The sequence below is a fragment of the Vicugna pacos genome, unplaced genomic scaffold (assembly GCF_048564905.1).
Source record: "Vicugna pacos unplaced genomic scaffold, VicPac4 scaffold_17, whole genome shotgun sequence".
Taxonomy (NCBI): Eukaryota; Metazoa; Chordata; class Mammalia; order Artiodactyla; family Camelidae; genus Vicugna; species Vicugna pacos.
The window spans coordinates 7752311-7772974 of record NW_027328738.1 but is presented as its reverse complement, the minus strand read 5'-3'; positions in this window follow the sequence as shown (position 1 = coordinate 7772974).

Sequence of the window (20664 nt, the reverse complement as noted above, 5' to 3'; positions counted from 1 at the left end):
CTACATTATATATTCTAAGATCGATACTCAGTATTCTGTATTCTATATTCTAAATTCTGTGTTCTAAATTCCATGTTCTAAATTCTGGGTTCTATATTCTCTCTTCAAGTTTCTATATTCTGTGTTCAACATTCGATATTCTAAATACTATATTCAGCATTGTGTGTTCTATATTCTAAATTCTGTGTTCTACTTTCTATATTCCAATTTCTATTTTCAGTTCTATGTATTCTATATGATAAATTCAGTGTTCTGCATTCCATGTACTAAATTCTGGGTTCTGTATTCTGTTTTCCTTATTCTATATTCTCTGTTCTACATTCTATATTCTGTATTCTAAATTCTGCATTCCGTATTCTACATTCCATATTCTTGTTCTACATTCTATATTCTAAATTCTATATTCACTATTCTGTATTCTATATTCTAAATATTGTGTTCTGCATTCCATGTTCTAAATTCTGCGTTCTAATTTCTATACTCTATATTCTATATTCTTTGTTCTACATTGTATATTCTATATTCTATATTCAGTATTCCATATTCTATATTCTATATTCTGGGTTCTTCATTCCATGTTCTAAAATCCATATTCAGTATTCTGTATTCTATATTCTAATTTCTGAGTTCTGCTTTCCATGTTCTAAATTCTATATTCAGTATTCTGTATTCTATATTCTAATTGCTTTTTTCCGCATTCTACTTTCTAAATTCTATATTAAGTATTCTGTATTCTATATTGTAAATTCTGTGTTCCGCATTTTATGTTCTAAATACTATATTCAGTATTCAGTATTCTATATTGTAAATTCTGTGTTCGGCATGCCATGTTAAAATTCTGGGTTCTATATTCTATATTCTATAATTAATATTCTGTGTTCTACATACTATATTCTAAATTCTATATTCAGTATTCTGTATTTTATATTCCAAATTCTGTGTTCTGCATTTCATGTTCTAAATTCTGCGTTCTATAATCTGTTTTCAATATTCTAAATTCTGTGTTCTACATTCTATATTCTGTATTCAGTGTTCTGCAATACGTATTCTGCATTCCATATACTGTGTTCTACATTCTATATTCTAAATTAGATATTCAGTATTCTGTATTCTATATTCTAAATTCTGTGTTCTACATTCCATGTTATAAATTCTGGGTTCTATATTCTCTATTCTTTATTCTATATTTTGTGTTCATCATTCTATATTCTATATAATATATTCTGCATTCCGTTGCCTATATACTATATACTGTGTTGTACATTCTATATTTTAAATTCTATATTCAGTATTCTGTATTCTATATTCTATATTCTGTGTTCTGACTTACATGTTCTCAATTCTGTGTTTTGTATTCTGTTTTCCATATTCTATATTCTGTGTTCTATATTCTATAATCTGTATTCTATATTCTGCATTCCAATTTCTATATTCTATATTCTGTGTTCTACAATGTATATTCTAAATTCTATATTCAGTATTCTGTATTCTATATTCTAAATTCTGTGTTCTACATTGTATATTCATATTCTATAGTCTGTATTCGGTATTCTATATTCTAAATTCTGTGTTCTGCATTCCAAGTTCTAAATTCTGGGTTCTATATTCTCTATTCTATATTTTGTGCTCATTATTCTGTATTCTATATTCTATATTCTGCATTCCATAGTCTTTATTCTATATTCTGTGTTCTTCATTCTATATTCTAAATTCTATATTCAGTATTCTGTATTCTATATACTAAATTCTGTGTTCTACATTCTATATTCACTAATCTGTATTCTATATTCTTAATTCTGTGTTCTGCATTCCATGTTCTAAATTCTGGGTTCTATATTCTGTTTTCCATATTCTAAATTCTGTGTTCTATATTCTATATTCTGTTTTCCATAGTCTGCTTTCCGTATTCTACATTCCATATTCTGTGTTCTACATTCTATATTCTAAATTTTATATTCAGTATTCTGTATTCTATATTCTAAACTCTGTGTTGTGCATTCCATGTTCTAATTTCTCGTTTCTGTATTCTGTTTTTAATATTCTACATTCTGTGTTATACCTTCTATATTCTGTATCATGTATTTTGCATTTCGTATTCTACATTCCATATTCTGTGTCCTACATTCTATAATCTAAATTCTATATTCAGTATTCTGTATTCTATATTCTAAATTCTCTGTTCTGCATTCCGTGTTCCAAATACAGGGTTCTATATTCTATACTCTATATTCTATATTTTGTGTTCTACATTCTATATTCTAAATTCTATATTTAGTATTCTGTATTTTATATTGTATATTCTGAGTTCTGCATTCCATGTTCTATACTCCATATTCTGTATTCTGTATTTTATATACTAAATACTGAATTCTGCTTTCCATGTTCTAAATTCTGGGTTCTATATCCTCTATTCTATTTTCTATATTCTGTGTTCAACATTCGATATTCTAAATAATTTATTCAGCATTCTGTGTTCTATATTCTAAATTCTGTGTTCTACATTCTATATTCTAAATTCTATTTTCAGTTGTATGTATTCTATATTCTAAATTCAGTGTTCTGCATTCCATGTTCTAAATTCTGGGTTCTGTATTCTGTTTTCCATATTCTATATTCTGTGTTCTACATTCTATATTCTGTATTCTATATTCTGCTTTCCGTATTCTATATTCTATATTCTGTTTTCTACATTGTATATTCTAAATTCTATATTCAGTATTCTGCATTCTATATTCTAAATTCTGTGTTCTAAATTGTATATTCAATTTCTATATTCAGTATTCGGTTTTGTATATTCTAAATTCTGTGTTCTACATTCTAAATTCTAAATTCTATATTCAGTAGTCTGTATTCTATATTCTAAATTCTGTGTTTTGCATTCCATGTTCTAAATGCTGGGTTCTATATTCTGTTTTCCATATTCTAAATTCTGTGTTCTACATTCTATATTCTGTACTCAATATTCTGCATTCCCTATTCTATATTCTATACTCTGTGTTCTACATTCTATATTCTAAATTCTATATTCAGTATTCTGTATTCTATATTCTAAATATTGTGTTCTGCATTCCATGTTCTAAATTCTGGGTTCTAATTTCTATACTCTATATTCTATATTCTTTGTTCTTCATTGTATATTCTATATTCTATATTCAGTATTCCATATTCTATATTCTATATTCTGGGTTCTGCATTCCATGTTCTAACATCCATATTCAGTATTCTGTATTCTGTATTCTATATTCTGAGTTCTGCTATCCATGTTCTTAATTATATATTCAGTATTCTATATTCTATAATCTAATTGCTGTGTTCCGCATTCTATGTTCTAAATTCTATATTAAGTATTCTGTATTCTATATTGTAAATTCTGTGTTCCGCATTCTATGTTCTAAATTCTTTATTCAGTATTCTGTATTCTTTATTCTAAATTCTGTGTTCGGCATTCCATGTTCAAAATACTGGGTTCTACATTCTATATACTATAATCTATATTGTGTGTTCTACATTCTATATTCTAAATTCGATATTCAGTATTCTGTATTCTATATTCTAAATTCTGTTTCCTACATTCCATGTTATAAATTATGGGTTCTATATTCTCTATTCTTTATTCTATATTTTGTGTTCATCATTCTATATTCTATATGCTATATTCTGCATTCCGTAGTCTATATTCTATATTCTGTGTTCTGCATTCTATAATCTAAATTCTATATTCAGTAATCTGTATTCTATATTCTAAATACTGTGTTCTGCATTCCAAGTTCTAAATTCTGGGTTCTATATTCTCTATTCTATATTTTGTGTTCATCATTCTATATTCTATATGCTATATTCTGCATTCCGTAGTCTATATTCTATATTCTGTGTTCTTCATTCTATATTCTAAATTCTATATTCAGTATTCTGTATTCTATATACTAAATTCTGTGTTCTATATTCCATATTCACTAATCTGTATTCTATATTCTAAATTCTGTGTTCTGCATTCCATGTTCTTAATTCTCGGTTCTATATTCTGTTTTCCATTTTCTAAATTCTGTGTTCTACATTCTATATTCTGTTTTCCATTTTCTGCTTTACGTATTCTACATTCCATATTCTGTGTTCTACATTCTATATTCTAAATTTTATATTCAGTATTCTGTGGTATATACTCTAAATTCTGTGTTCTGAATTCCATGTTCTAAATTTTGGATTCTGTATTCTGTTTTCCATATTCTATATTTGTGTTCTATATTATATATACTTTATTCTATATTCTGCATTCCGTATCCTATATTCTAAATTCTGAGTTCTACATTCTATATTCTAAGTTCTATACTCAGTATTCTGTATTCTATATTCTAAATTCTGTGTTCTAAATTCCAAGTTCTAAATTCTGGGTTCTATATCCTCTATTCTATTTTCTATATTCTGTGTTCAACATTCGATATTCTAAATACTTTATTCAGCATTCTGTGTTCTATATTCTAAATTCTGTGTTCTACATTCTATATTCTAAATTCTATTTTCAGTTGTATGTATTCTATATTCTAAATTCAGTGTTCTGCATTCCATGTTCTAAATTCTGGGTTCTGTATTCTGTTTTCCATATTCTATATTCTGTGTTCTACATTCTATATTCTGTATTCTATATTCTGCTTTCCGTATTCTATATTCTATATTCTGTTTTCTACATTGTATATTCTAAATTCTATATTCAGTATTCTGCATTCTATATTCTAAATTCTGTGTTCTAAATTGTATATTCAATTTCTATATTCAGTATTCGGTTTTGCATATTCTAAATTCTGTGTTCTACATTCTAAATTCTAAATTCTATATTCAGTAGTCTGTATTCTATATTCTAAATTCTGGGTTTTGCATTCCATGTTCTAAATGCTGGGTTCTATATTCTGTTTTCCATATTCTAAATTCTGTGTTCTACATTCTATATTCTGTACTCAATATTCTGCATTCCCTATTCTATATTCTATACTCTGTGTTCTACATTCTATATTCTAAATTCTATATTCAGTATTCTGTATTCTATATTCTAAATATTGTGTTCTGCATTCCATGTTCTAAATTCTGGGTTCTAATTTCTATACTCTATATTCTATATTCTTTGTTCTTCATTGTATATTCTATATTCTATATTCAGTATTCCATATTCTATATTCTATATTCTGGGTTCTGCATTCCATGTTCTAACATCCATATTCAGTATTCTGTATTCTGTATTCTATATTCTGAGTTCTGCTATCCATGTTCTAAATTATATATTCAGTATTCTGTATTCTATAATCTAATTGCTGTGTTCCGCATTCTATGTTCTAAATTCTATATTAAGTATTCTGTATTCTATATTGTAAATTCTGTGTTCCGCATTCTATGTTCTAAATTCTTTATTCAGTATTCTGTATTCTTTATTCTAAATTCTGTGTTCGGCATTCCATGTTCAAAATACTGGGTTCTACATTCTATATACTATAATCTATATTGTGTGTTCTACATTCTATATTCTAAATTCGATATTCAGTATTCTGTATTCTATATTCTAAATTCTGTTTCCTACATTCCATGTTATAAATTATGGGTTCTATATTCTCTATTCTTTATTCTATATTTTGTGTTCATCATTCTATATTCTATATGCTATATTCTGCATTCCGTAGTCTATATTCTATATTCTGTGTTCTGCATTCTATAATCTAAATTCTATATTCAGTAATCTGTATTCTATATTCTAAATACTGTGTTCTGCATTCCAAGTTCTAAATTCTGGGTTCTATATTCTCTATTCTATATTTTGTGTTCATCATTCTATATTCTATATGCTATATTCTGCATTCCGTAGTCTATATTCTATATTCTGTGTTCTTCATTCTATATTCTAAATTCTATATTCAGTATTCTGTATTCTATATACTAAATTCTGTGTTCTATATTCCATATTCACTAATCTGTATTCTATATTCTAAATTCTGTGTTCTGCATTCCATGTTCTTAATTCTGGGTTCTATATTCTGTTTTCCATTTTCTAAATTCTGTGTTCTACATTCTATATTCTGTTTTCCATTTTCTGCTTTACGTATTCTACATTCCATATTCTGTGTTCTACATTCTATATTCTAAATTTTATATTCAGTATTCTGTGGTATATACTCTAAATTCTGTGTTCTGAATTCCATGTTCTAAATTTTGGATTCTGTATTCTGTTTTCCATATTCTATATTTGTGTTCTATATTATATATACTTTATTCTATATTCTGCATTCCGTATCCTATATTCTAAATTCTGAGTTCTACATTCTATATTCTAAGTTCTATACTCAGTATTCTGTATTCTATATTCTAAATTCTGTGTTCTAAATTCCAAGTTCTAAATTCTGGGTTCTATATCCTCTATTCTATTTTCTATATTCTGTGTTCAACATTCGATATTCTAAATACTTTATTCAGCATTCTGTGTTCTATATTCTAAATTCTGTGTTCTACATTCTATATTCTAAATTCTATTTTCAGTTGTATGTATTCTATATTCTAAATTCAGTGTTCTGCATTCCATGTTCTAAATTCTGGGTTCTGTATTCTGTTTTCCATATTCTATATTCTGTGTTCTACATTCTATATTCTGTATTCTATATTCTGCTTTCCGTATTCTATATTCTATATTCTGTTTTCTACATTGTATATTCTAAATTCTATATTCAGTATTCTGCATTCTATATTCTAAATTCTGTGTTCTAAATTGTATATTCAATTTCTATATTCAGTATTCGGTTTTGTATATTCTAAATTCTGTGTTTTGCATTCCATGTTCTAAATGCTGGGTTCTATATTCTGTTTTCCATATTCTAAATTCTGTGTTCTACATTCTATATTCTGTACTCAATATTCTGCATTCCCTATTCTATATTCTATACTCTGTGTTCTACATTCTATATTCTAAATTCTATATTCAGTATTCTGTATTCTATATTCTAAATATTGTGTTCTGCATTCCATGTTCTAAATTCTGGGTTCTAATTTCTATACTCTATATTCTATATTCTTTGTTCTTCATTGTATATTCTATATTCTATATTCAGTATTCCATATTCTATATTCTATATTCTTGGTTCTGCATTCCATGTTCTAAAATCCATATTCAGTATTCTGTATTCTATATTCTATATTCTGAGTTCTGCTATCCATGTTCTAAATTATATATTCAGTATTCTGTATTCTATAATCTAATTGCTGTGTTCCGCATTCTATGTTCTAAATTCTATATTAAGTATTCTGTATTCTATATTGTAAATTCTGTGTTCCGCATTCTATGTTCTATATTCTTTATTCAGTATTCTGTATTCTTTATTCTAAATTCTGTGTTCGGCATTCCATGTTCAAAATACTGGGTTCTACATTCTATATACTATAATCTATATTGTGTGTTCTACATTCTATATTCTAAATTCGATATTCAGTATTCTGTATTCTATATTCTAAATTCTGTTTCCTACATTCCATGTTATAAATTATGGGTTCTATATTCTCTATTCTTTATTCTATATTTTGTGTTCATCATTCTATATTCTATATGCTATATTCTGCATTCCGTAGTCTATATTCTATATTCTGTGTTCTGCATTCTATAATCTAAATTCTATATTCAGTAATCTGTATTCTATATTCTAAATACTGTGTTCTGCATTCCAAGTTCTAAATTCTGGGTTCTATATTCTCTATTCTATATTTTGTGTTCATCATTCTATATTCTATATGCTATATTCTGCATTCCGTAGTCTATATTCTATATTCTGTGTTCTTCATTCTATATTCTAAATTCTATATTCAGTATTCTGTATTCTATATACTAAATTCTGTGTTCTATATTCCATATTCACTAATCTGTATTCTATATTCTAAATTCTGTGTTCTGCATTCCATGTTCTTAATTCTGGGTTCTATATTCTGTTTTCCATTTTCTAAATTCTGTGTTCTACATTCTATATTCTGTTTTCCATTTTCTGCTTTACGTATTCTACATTCCATATTCTGTGTTCTACATTCTATATTCTAAATTTTATATTCAGTATTCTGTGGTATATACTCTAAATTCTGTGTTCTGAATTCCATTTTCTAAATTTTGGATTCTGTATTCTGTTTTCCATATTCTATATTTGTGTTCTATATTATATATACTTTATTCTATATTCTGCATTCCGTATCCTATATTCTAAATTCTGAGTTCTACATTCTATATTCTAAGTTCTATACTCAGTATTCTGTATTCTATATTCTAAATTCTGTGTTCTAAATTCCAAGTTCTAAATTCTGGGTTCTATATCCTCTATTCTATTTTCTATATTCTGTGTTCAACATTCGATATTCTAAATACTTTATTCAGCATTCTGTGTTCTATATTCTAAATTCTGTGTTCTACATTCTATATTCTAAATTCTATTTTCAGTTGTATGTATCCTATATTCTAAATTCAGTGTTCTGCATTCCATGTTCTAAATTCTGGGTTCTGTATTCTGTTTTCCATATTCTATATTCTGTGTTCTACATTCTATATTCTGTATTCTATATTCTGCTTTCCGTATTCTATATTCTATATTCTGTTTTCTACATTGTATATTCTAAATTCTATATTCAGTATTCTGCATTCTATATTCTAAATTCTGTGTTCTAAATTGTATATTCATTTTCTATATTCAGTATTCGGTTTTGTATATTCTAAATTCTGTGTTCTACATTCTAAATTCTAAATTCTATATTCAGTAGTCTGTATTCTATATTCTAAATTCTGTGTTTTGCATTCCATGTTCTAAATGCTGGGTTCTATATTCTGTTTTCCATATTCTAAATTCTGTGTTCTACATTCTATATTCTGTACTCAATATTCTGCATTCCCTATTCTATATTCTATACTCTGTGTTCTACATTCTATATTCTAAATTCTATATTCAGTATTCTGTATTCTATATTCTAAATATTGTGTTCTGCATTCCATGTTCTAAATTCTGGGTTCTAATTTCTATACTCTATATTCTATATTCTTTGTTCTTCATTGTATATTCTATATTCTATATTCAGTATTCCATATTCTATATTCTATATTCTGGGTTCTGCATTCCATGTTCTAACATCCATATTCAGTATTCTGTATTCTGTATTCTATATTCTGAGTTCTGCTATCCATGTTCTAAATTATATATTCAGTATTCTGTATTCTATAATCTAATTGCTGTGTTCCGCATTCTATGTTCTAAATTCTATATTAAGTATTCTGTATTCTATATTGTAAATTCTGTGTTCCGCATTCTATGTTCTAAATTCTTTATTCAGTATTCTGTATTCTTTATTCTAAATTCTGTGTTCGGCATTCCATGTTCAAAATACTGGGTTCTACATTCTATATACTATAATCTATATTGTGTGTTCTACATTCTATATTCTAAATTCGATATTCAGTATTCTGTATTCTATATTCTAAATTCTGTTTCCTACATTCCATGTTATAAATTATGGGTTCTATATTCTCTATTCTTTATTCTATATTTTGTGTTCATCATTCTATATTCTATATGCTATATTCTGCATTCCGTAGTCTATATTCTATATTCTGTGTTCTGCATTCTATAATCTAAATTCTATATTCAGTAATCTGTATTCTATATTCTAAATACTGTGTTCTGCATTCCAAGTTCTAAATTCTGGGTTCTATATTCTCTATTCTATATTTTGTGTTCATCATTCTATATTCTATATGCTATATTCTGCATTCCGTAGTCTATATTCTATATTCTGTGTTCTTCATTCTATATTCTAAATTCTATATTCAGTATTCTGTATTCTATATTCTAAATTCTGTGTTCTGCATTCCATGTTCTTAATTCTGGGTTCTATATTCTGTTTTCCATTTTCTAAATTCTGTGTTCTACATTCTATATTCTGTTTTCCATATTCTGCATTCCGTATTCTACATTCCATATTCTGTGTTCTACATTCTATATTCCAAATTTTATATTCAGTATTCTGTAGTATATACTCTAAATTCTGTGTTCTGCATTCCATGTTCTAAATTTTGGTTTCTGTATTCTGTTTTCCATATTCTATATTTGTGTTCTATATTCTATATTCTTTATTCTATATTCTACATTCCGTAATCTATATTCTAAATTCTGTGTTCTACATTATATATTCTAAGATCGATACTCAGTATTCTGTATTCTATATTCTAAATTCTGTGTTCTAAATTCCATGTTCTAAATTCTGGGTTCTATATTCTCTCTTCTAGTTTCTATATTCTGTGTTCAACATTCGATATTCTAAATACTATATTCAGCATTGTGTGTTCTATATTCTAAATTCTCTGTTCTACTTTCTATATTCTAATTTCTATTTTCAGTTCTATGTATTCTATATGATAAATTCAGTGTTCTGCATTCCATGTACTAAATTCTGGGTTCTGTATTCTGTTTTCCTTATTCTATATCCTCTGTTCTACATTCTATATTCTGTATTCTATATTCTGCATTCCGTATTCTACATTCCATATTCTGTGTTCTACTTTCTATATTCAAAATTTTATATTCAGTATTCTGTATTCTATATTCTAAACTCTGTGTTGTGCATTCCATGTTCTAAATTCTCGTTTCTGTATTCTGTTTTTCATATTCTACATTCTGGGTTATACCTTCTATATTCTGTATCATGTATTTTGCATTTCGTATTCTACATTCCATATTCTGTGTCCTACATTCTATAATCTAAATTCTATATTCAGTATTCTGTATTCTATATTCTAAATTCTGTGTTCTGCATTTCGTGTTCCAAATTCAGGGTTGTATATTCTATACACTATATTCTATATTTTGTGTTCTACATTCTATATTCTAAATTCTATATTTAGTATTCCGTATTCTATATTGTATATTCTGAGTTCTGCATTCCATGTTCTATACTCCATATTCGGTATTCTGTATTCTATATACTAAATACTGAATTCTGCTTTCCATGTTCTAAATTCTGGGTTCTATATTCTCAACTCTAAATTCTCTATTCTGTGTTCTACATTGTATATTCTAAATTCTATATTCAGTATTCTGTTTTTTATATTCTATATTCTGTGTTCAACATTCTATATTCGAAATTCTATATTCAGTATTCTGTTTTCTATATTCTAAATTCTATGTTCTGCATTCAATGTTCTCAATTCTGGGTTTTGTATTCTGTTTTCCATATTCTATACTCTGTGTTCTACATTCTATATTCTGTATTTTATATTCTGCTTTCTGTATTCTATATTCTATATTCTGTTTTCTACATTGTATATTCTAAATTCTATATTCAGTATTCTGCATTCTATATTCTAAATTCTGTGTTCTAAATTGTATATTCATATTCTATATTCAGTATTCGGTTTTGTATATTCTAAATTCTGTGTTCTACATTCTAAATTCTAAATTCTATATTCAGTAGTCTGTATTCTATATTGTAAATTCTGTGTTTTGCATTCCATGTTCTAAATGCTGGGTTCTATATTCTGTTTTCCATATTCTAAATTCTGTGTTCTACATTCTATATTCTGTACTCAATATTCTGCATTCCCTTTTCTGTATTCTATACTCTGTGTTCTACATTCTATATTCTAAATTCTATATTCAGTATTCTGTATTCTATATTCTAAATATTGTGTTCTGCATTCCATGTTCTAAATTCTGGGTTGTATTTTCTATACTCTATATTCTATATTCTGTGTTCTTCATTGTATATTCTATATTCTATATTCAGTATTCCATATTCTATATTCTATATTCTGGGTTCTGCATTCCATGTTCTAAAATCCATATTCAGTATTCTGTATTCTATATTCTATATTCTGAGTTCTGCTATCCATGTTCTAAATTATATATTCAGTATTCTGTATTCTATATTCTAATTCTGTGTTCCGCATTCTTTGTTCTAAATTCTATATTAAGTATTCTGTATTCTATATTGTAAATTCTGTGTTCCGCTTTCTATGTTCTAAATTCTTTATTCAGTATTCTGTATTCTTTATTCTAAATTCTGTGTTCGGCATTCCATGTTCAAAATACTGGGTTCTACATTCTATATACTATAATCTATATTGTGTGTTCTACATTCTATATTCTAAATTCGATATTCAGTATTCTGTATTCTATATTCTAAATTCTGTGTCCTACATTCCATGTTATAAATTTTGGGTTCTATATTCTCTATTCTTTATTCTATATTTTGTGTTCATCATTCTATATTCTATATGCTATATTCTGCATTCCGTAGTCTATATTCTATATTCTGTGTTCTGCATTCTATAATCTAAATTCTATATTCAGTAATCTGTATTCTATATTCTAAATACTGTGTTCTGCATTCCAAGTTCTAAATTCTGGGTTCTATATTCTCTATTCTATATTTTGTGTTCATCATTCTATATTCTATATGCTATATTCTGCATTCCGTAGTCTATATTCTATATTCTGTGTTCTTCATTCTATATTCTAAATTCTATATTCAGTATTCTGTATTCTATATCCTAAATTCTGTGTTCTGCATTCCATGTTCTTAATTCTGGGTTCTATATTCTGTTTTCCATTTTCTAAATTCTGTGTTCTACATTCTATATTCTGTTTTCCATTTTCTGCTTTACGTATTCTACATTCCATATTCTGTGTTCTACATTCTATATTCTAAATTTTATATTCAGTATTCTGTAGTATATACTCTAAATTCTGTGTTCTGAATTCCATGTTCTAAATTTTGGATTCTGTATTCTGTTTTCCATATTCTATATTTGTGTTCTATATTATATATACTTTATTCTATATTCTGCATTCCGTATCCTATATTCTAAATTCTGAGTTCTACATTCTATATTCTAAGTTCTATACTCAGTATTCTGTATTCTATATTCTAAATTCTGTGTTCTAAATTCCAAGTTCTAAATTCTGGGTTCTATATCCTCTATTCTATTTTCTATATTCTGTGTTCAACATTCGATATTCTAAATACTTTATTCAGCATTCTGTGTTCTATATTCTAAATTCTGTGTTCTACATTCTATATTCTAAATTCTATTTTCAGTTGTATGTATTCTATATTCTAAATTCTGTGTTCTGCATTCCATGTTCTAAATTCTGGGTTCTGTATTCTGTTTTCCATATTCTATATTCTGTGTTCTACATTCTATATTCTGTATTCTATATTCTGCATTCCGTATTCTACATTCCATATTCTGTGTTCTACATTCTATATTCAAAATTTTATATTCAGTATTCTGTATTCTATATTCTAAATTCTGTGTTCTGCATTCCATGTTCTAAATTCTGGGTTCTATAGTCTCTATTCTATATTCTATATTCTGTGTTCTAAATTCTATATTCTAAATTCTATATTCAGTATTTCGTATTCTATATTTTATATTCTGTGTTCTGCATTCCATGTTCTATAATCCATATTCGGTATTCTGTATTCTATATACTAAATACTGTATTCTGCTTTCCATGTTCTAAATTCTGGGTTCTTTATTTTCTATTCTATATTCTATATTCTGTGTTCATTTTTCTATATTCTATATTCTATATTCTGCATTCCGAACCCTATATTCTATATTCTGTGTTCTGCATTATATTCTGTATTCAATATTCTGCATTCCGTATCTATCATTACATATTCTGTGTTCTAATTTCTATATTCTAATTTTGATATTCAGTATTCTGTATTCTATATTCTAAATTCTTTGTTCTACATTCCATGTTCTTATTTCTGGGTTCTATATTTTCTGTTCTATATTCTATATTCTGTGTTCATCATTCTATATTCTATATTCTATATTTTGCATTCTGAAGTCTATATTCCAGATTCTGTGTTCTACATTCTATATTCTGTATTCTATATTTTGCATTCCGTATTCTACATTGTATATTCTGTGTCCTTGATTGTATAATCTAAATCCTCTGTTCAGTATTCCGTTTTCTATATTCGATACTTTGTGTTCTACATTCTATATTCTAAATTCTATATTCAGTATTCTGTATTCTATATTCTAAATATTGTGTTCTGCATTCCACGTTCTAAATTCTGTGTTCTATATTCTATACTCTATATTCTATATTCTGTGTTCTACATTGTATATTCTAAATTCTATATTCAGTATTCCATATTCTATATTCTATACTCTGGGTTCTTCATTCCATGTTCTAATATCTATATTCAGTATTCTGTATTCTATATTCTAAATTCTGAGTTCTGCTTTCCATGTTCTAAATTCTATATTCAGTATTCTTTATTCTATATTCTAATTGCTTTGTTCCGCATTCTACTTTCTAAATTCTATATTAAGTATTCTGTATTCTATATTGTAAATTCTGTGTTCCGCATTTTATGTTCTAAATACTATATTCAGTATTCTGTATTCTATATTCTAAATTCTGTGTTCGGCATGCCATGTTAAAATTCTGGGTTCTATATTCTATATTCTATAATTAATATTCTGTGTTCTACATTCTATATTCTAAATTCTATATTTAGTATTCTGTATTTTATATTCCAAATTCTGTGTTCTGCATTTCATGTTCTAAATTCTGCGTTCTATAATCTGTTTTCAATATTCTAAATTCTGTGTTCTACATTCTATATTCTGTATTCAGTGTTCTGCAATACGTATTCTGCATTCCATATACTGTGTTCTACATTCTATATTCTAAATTAGATATTCAGTATTCTGTATTCTATATTCTAAATTCTGTGTTCTACATTCCATGTTATAAATTCTGGGTTCTCTATTCTCTATTCTTTATTCTATAATTTGTGTTCATCATTCTATATTCTATATAATGTATTCTGCATTCCGTTGCCTATATACTATATTCTGTGTTGTACATTCTATATTTTAAATTCTATATTCAGTATTCTGTATTCTATATTCTATATTCTGTGTTCTGACTTCCATGTTCTCAATTCTGTGTTTTGTATTCTGTTTTCCATATTCTATATTCTGTGATCTATATTCTATAATCTGTATTCTATATTCTGCATTCCAAATTCTATATTCTATATTCTGTGTTCTACAATGTATATTCTAAATTCTATATTCAGTATTCGGTATTCTATATTCAAAATTCTGTGTTCTGCATTCCAAGTTCTAAATTCTGGGTTCTATATTCTATTTTATATATTTTGTGCTCATTATTCTATATTCTATATTCTAGATTCCGTAGTCTATATTCTATATTCTGTGCTCTTCATTCTATATTCTAAATTCTATATTCAGTAATCTGTATTCTATATTCTAAATACTGTGTTCTGCTTTCCAAGTTCTAAATTCTGGGTTCTATATACTCTATTCTATATTTTGTGCTCATTATTCTATATTCTATATTCTATATTCTGCATTCCGAGACTATATTCAAAATTCTGTGTTCTTCATTCTATATTCTAAATTGTATATTCAGTATTCTGTATTCCATATACTAAATTCTGTGTTCTACATTCTATATTCACTAATCTGTATTCTATATTCTTAATTCTGTGTTCTGCATTCCATGTTCTAATTTCTGGGTTCTATATTCTGTTTTCCATATTCTAAATTCTGTGTTCTATATTCTATATTCTGTTTTCCATATTCTGCATTCCGTATTCTACATTCCATATTCTGTGTTCTACATTCTATATTCCAAATTTTATATTCAGTATTCTGTAGTATATACTCTAAATTCTGTGTTCTGCATTCCATGTTCTAAATTTTGGTTTCTGTATTCTGTTTTCTATATTCTATATTTGTGTTCTATATTCTATATTCTTTATTCTATATTCTACATTCCGTATCCTATATTCTAAATTCTGTGTTCTACATTATATATTCTAAGATCGATACTCAGTATTCTGTATTCTATATTCTAAATTCTGTGTTCTAAATTCCATGTTCTAAATTCTGGGTTCTATATTCTCTCTTCTAGTTTCTATATTCTGTGTTCAACATTCGATATTCTAAATACTATATTCAGCATTGTGTGTTCTATATTCTAAATTCTCTGTTCTACTTTCTATATTCTAATTTCTATTTTCAGTTCTATGTATTCTATATGATAAATTCAGTGTTCTGCATTCCATGTACTAAATTCTGGGTTCTGTATTCTGTTTTCCTTATTCTATATTCTCTGTTCTACATTCTATATTCTGTATTCTATATTCTGCATTCCGTATTCTACATTCCATATTCTGTGTTCTACTTTCTATATTCAAAATTTTATATTCAGTATTCTGTATTCTATATTCTAAACTCTGTGTTGTGCATTCCATGTTCTAAATTCTCGTTTCTGTATTCTGTTTTTCATATTCTACATTCTGTGTTATACCTTCTATATTCTGTATCATTTATTTTGCATTTCGTATTCTACATTCCATATTCTGTGTCCTACATTCTATAATCTAAATTCTATATTCAGTATTCTGTATTCTATATTCTAAATTCTGTGTTCTGCATTCCGTGTTCCAAATTCAGGGTTGTATATTCTATACACTATATTCTATATTTTGTGTTCTACATTCTATATTCTAAATTCTATATTTAGTATTCCGTATTCTATATTGTATATTCTGAGTTCTGCATTCCATGTTCTATACTCCATATTCGGTATTCTGTATTCTATATACTAAATACTGAATTCTGCTTTCCATGTTCTAAATTCTGGGTTCTATATTCTCAATTCTAAATCCTCTATTCTGTGTTCTACATTGTATATTCTAAATTCTATATTCAGTATTCTGTTTTTTATATTCTATATTCTGTGTTCAACATTCTATATTCGAAATTCTATATTCAGTATTCTGTTTTCTATATTCTAAATTCTGTGTTCTGCATTCAATGTTCTCAATTCTGGGTTTTGTATTCTGTTTTCCATATTCTATACTCTGTGTTCTACATTCTATATTCTGTATTCTATATTCTGCTTTCCGTATTCTATATTCTATATTCTGTTTTCTACATTGTATATTCTAAATTCTATATTCAGTATTCTGTATTCTATATTCTAAATTCTGTGTTCTAAATTGTATATTCATATTCTATATTCAGTATTCGGTTTTGTATATTTTAATTCTGTGTTCTACATTCTAAATTCTAAATTCTATATTCAGTAGTCTGTATTCTATATTCTAAATTCTGTGTTTTGCATTCCATGTTCTAAATGCTGGGTTCTATATTCTGTTTTCCATATTCTAAATTCTGTGTTCTACATTCTATATTCTGTACTCAATATTCTGCATTCCCTTTTCTGTATTCTATACTCTGTGTTCTACATTCTATATTCTAAATTCTATATTCAGTATTCTGTATTCTATATTCTAAACATTGTGTTCTGCATTCCATGTTCTAAATTCTGGGTTGTATTTTCTATACTCTATATTCTATATTCTGTGTTCTTCATTGTATATTCTATATTCTATATTCAGTATTCCATATTCTATATTCTATATTCTGGGTTCTGCATTCCATGTTCTAAAATCCATATTCAGTATTCTGTATTCTATATTCTATATTCTGAGTTCTGCTATCCATGTTCTAAATTATATATTCAGTATTCTGAATTCTATATTCTAATTGCTGTGTTCCGCATTCTTTGTTCTAAATTCTATATTAAGTATTCTGTATTCTATATTGTAAATTCTGTGTTCCGCATTCTATGTTCTAAATTCTTTATTCAGTATTCTGTATTCTTTATTCTAAATTCTGTGTTCGGCATTCCATGTTCAAAATACTGGGTTCTACATTCTATATACTATAATCTATATTGTGCGTTCTACATTCTATATTCTAAATTCGATATTCAGTATTCTGTATTCTATATTCTAAATTCTGTGTCCTACATTCCATGTTATAAATTTTGGGTTCTATATTCTCTATTGTTTATTCTATATTTTGTGTTCATCATTCTATATTCCATATGCTATATTCTGCATTCCGTAGTCTATATTCTATATTCTGTGTTCTGCATTCTATAATCTAAATTCTATATTCAGTAATCTGTATTCTATATTCTAAATACTGTGTTCTGCATTCCAAGTTCTAAATTCTGGGTTCTATATTCTCTATTCTATATTTTGTGTTCATCATTCTATATTCTATATGCTATATTCTGCATTCCGTAGTCTATATTCTATATTCTGTGTTCTTCATTCTATATTCTAAATTCTATATTCAGTATTCTGTATTCTATATTCTAAATTCTGTGTTCTGCATTCCATGTTCTTAATTCTGGGTTCTATATTCTGTTTTCCATTTTCTAAATTCTGTGTTCTACATTCTATATTCTGTTTTCCATTTTCTGCTTTACGTATTCTACATTCCATATTCTGTGTTCTACATTCTATATTCTAAATTTTATATTCAGTATTCTGTAGTATATACTCTAAATTCTGTGTTCTGAATTCCATGTTCTAAATTTTGGATTCTGTATTCTGTTTTCCATATTCTATATTTGTGTTCTATATTATATATACTTTATTCTATATTCTGCATTCCGTATCCTATATTCTAAATTCTGAGTTCTACATTCTATATTCTAAGTTCTATACTCAGTATTCTGTATTCTATATTCTAAATTCTGTGTTCTAAATTCCAAGTTCTAAATTCTGGGTTCTATATCCTCTATTCTATTTTCTATATTCTGTGTTCAACATTCGATATTCTAAATACTTTATTCAGCATTCTGTGTTCTATATTCTAAATTCTGTGTTCTACATTCTATATTCTAAATTCTATTTTCAGTTGTATGTATTCTATATTCTAAATTCTGTGTTCTGCATTCCATGTTCTAAATTCTGGGTTCTGTATTCTGTTTTCCATATTCTATATTCTGTGTTCTACATTCTATATTCTGTATTCTATATTCTGCATTCCGTATTCTACATTCCATATTCTGTGTTCTACATTCTATATTCAAAATTTTATATTCAGTATTCTGTATTCTATATTCTAAATTCTGTGTTCTGCATTCCATGTTCTAAATTCTGGGTTCTATATTCTCTATTCTATATTCTATATTCTGTGTTCTAAATTCTATATTTTAAATTCTATATTCAGTATTTCGTATTCTATATTTTATATTCTGTGTTCTGCATTCCATGTTCTATAATCCATATTCGGTATTCTGTATTCTATATACTAAATACTGTATTCTGCTTTCCATGTTCTAAATTCTGGGTTCTATATTTTCTATTCTATATTCTATATTCTGTGTTCATTTTTCTATATTATATATTCTATATTCTGCATTCCGAACCCTATATTCTATATTCTGTGTTCTGCATTATATTCTGTATTCAATATTCTGCATTCCGTATCTATCATTACATATTCTGTGTTCTAATTTCTATATTCTAATTTTGATATTCAGTATTCTGTATTCTATATTCTAAATTCTTTGTTCTACATTCCATGTTCTTATTTCTGGGTTCTATATTTTCTGTTCTATATTCTATATTCTGTGTTCATCATTCTATATTCTATATTCTATATTCTGCATTCTGAAGTCTATATTCCAGATTCTGTGTTCTACATTCTATATTCTGTATTCTATATTTTGCATTCCGTATTCTACATTGTATATTCTGTGTCCTTGATTGTATAATCTAAATCCTCTGTTCAGTATTCCGTATTCTATATTCGATACTTTGTGTTCTACATTCTATATTCTAAATTCTATATTCAGTATTCTGTATTCTATATTCTATATATTGTGTTCTGCATTCCACGTTCTAAATTCTGTGTTCTATATTCTATACTCTATATTCTATATTCTGTGTTCTACATTGTATATTCTAAATTCTATATTCAGTATTCCATATTCTATATTCTATATTCTGGGTTCTTCATTCCATGTTCTAATATCTATATTCAGTATTCTGTATTCTATATTCTAAATTCTGAGTTCTGCTTTCCATGTTCTAAATTCTATATTCAGTATTCTGTATTCTATATTCTAATTGCTTTGTTCCACATTCTACTTTCTAAATTCTATATTAAGTATTCTGTATTCTATATTGTAAATTCTGTGTTCCGCATTTTATGTTCTAAATACTATATTCAGTATTCTGTATTCTATATTGTAAATTCTGTGTTCGGCATACCATGTTAAAATTCTGGGTTCTATATTCTATATTCTATAATTAATATTCTGTGTTCTACATTCTATATTCTAAATTCTATATTTAGTATTCTGTATTTTATATTCCAAATTCTGTGTTCTGCATTTCATGTTCTAAATTCTGCGTTCTATAATCTGTTTTCAATATTCTAAATTCTGTGTTCTACATTCTATATTCTGTATTCAGTGTTCTGCAATACGTATTCTGCATTCCATATACTGTGTTCTACATTCTATATTCTAAATTAGATATTCAGTATTCTGTATTCTATATTCTAAATTCTGTGTTCTACATTCCATGTTATAAATTCTGGGTTCTCTATTCTCTATTCTTTATTCTATAATTTGTGTTCATCATTCTATATTCTATATAATTTATTCTGCATTCCGTTGCCTATATACTATATTCTGTGTTGTACATTCTATATTTTAAATTCTATATTCAGTATTCAGTATTCTATATTCTATATTCTGTGTTCTGACTTCCATGTTCTCAATTCTGTGTTTTGTATTCTGT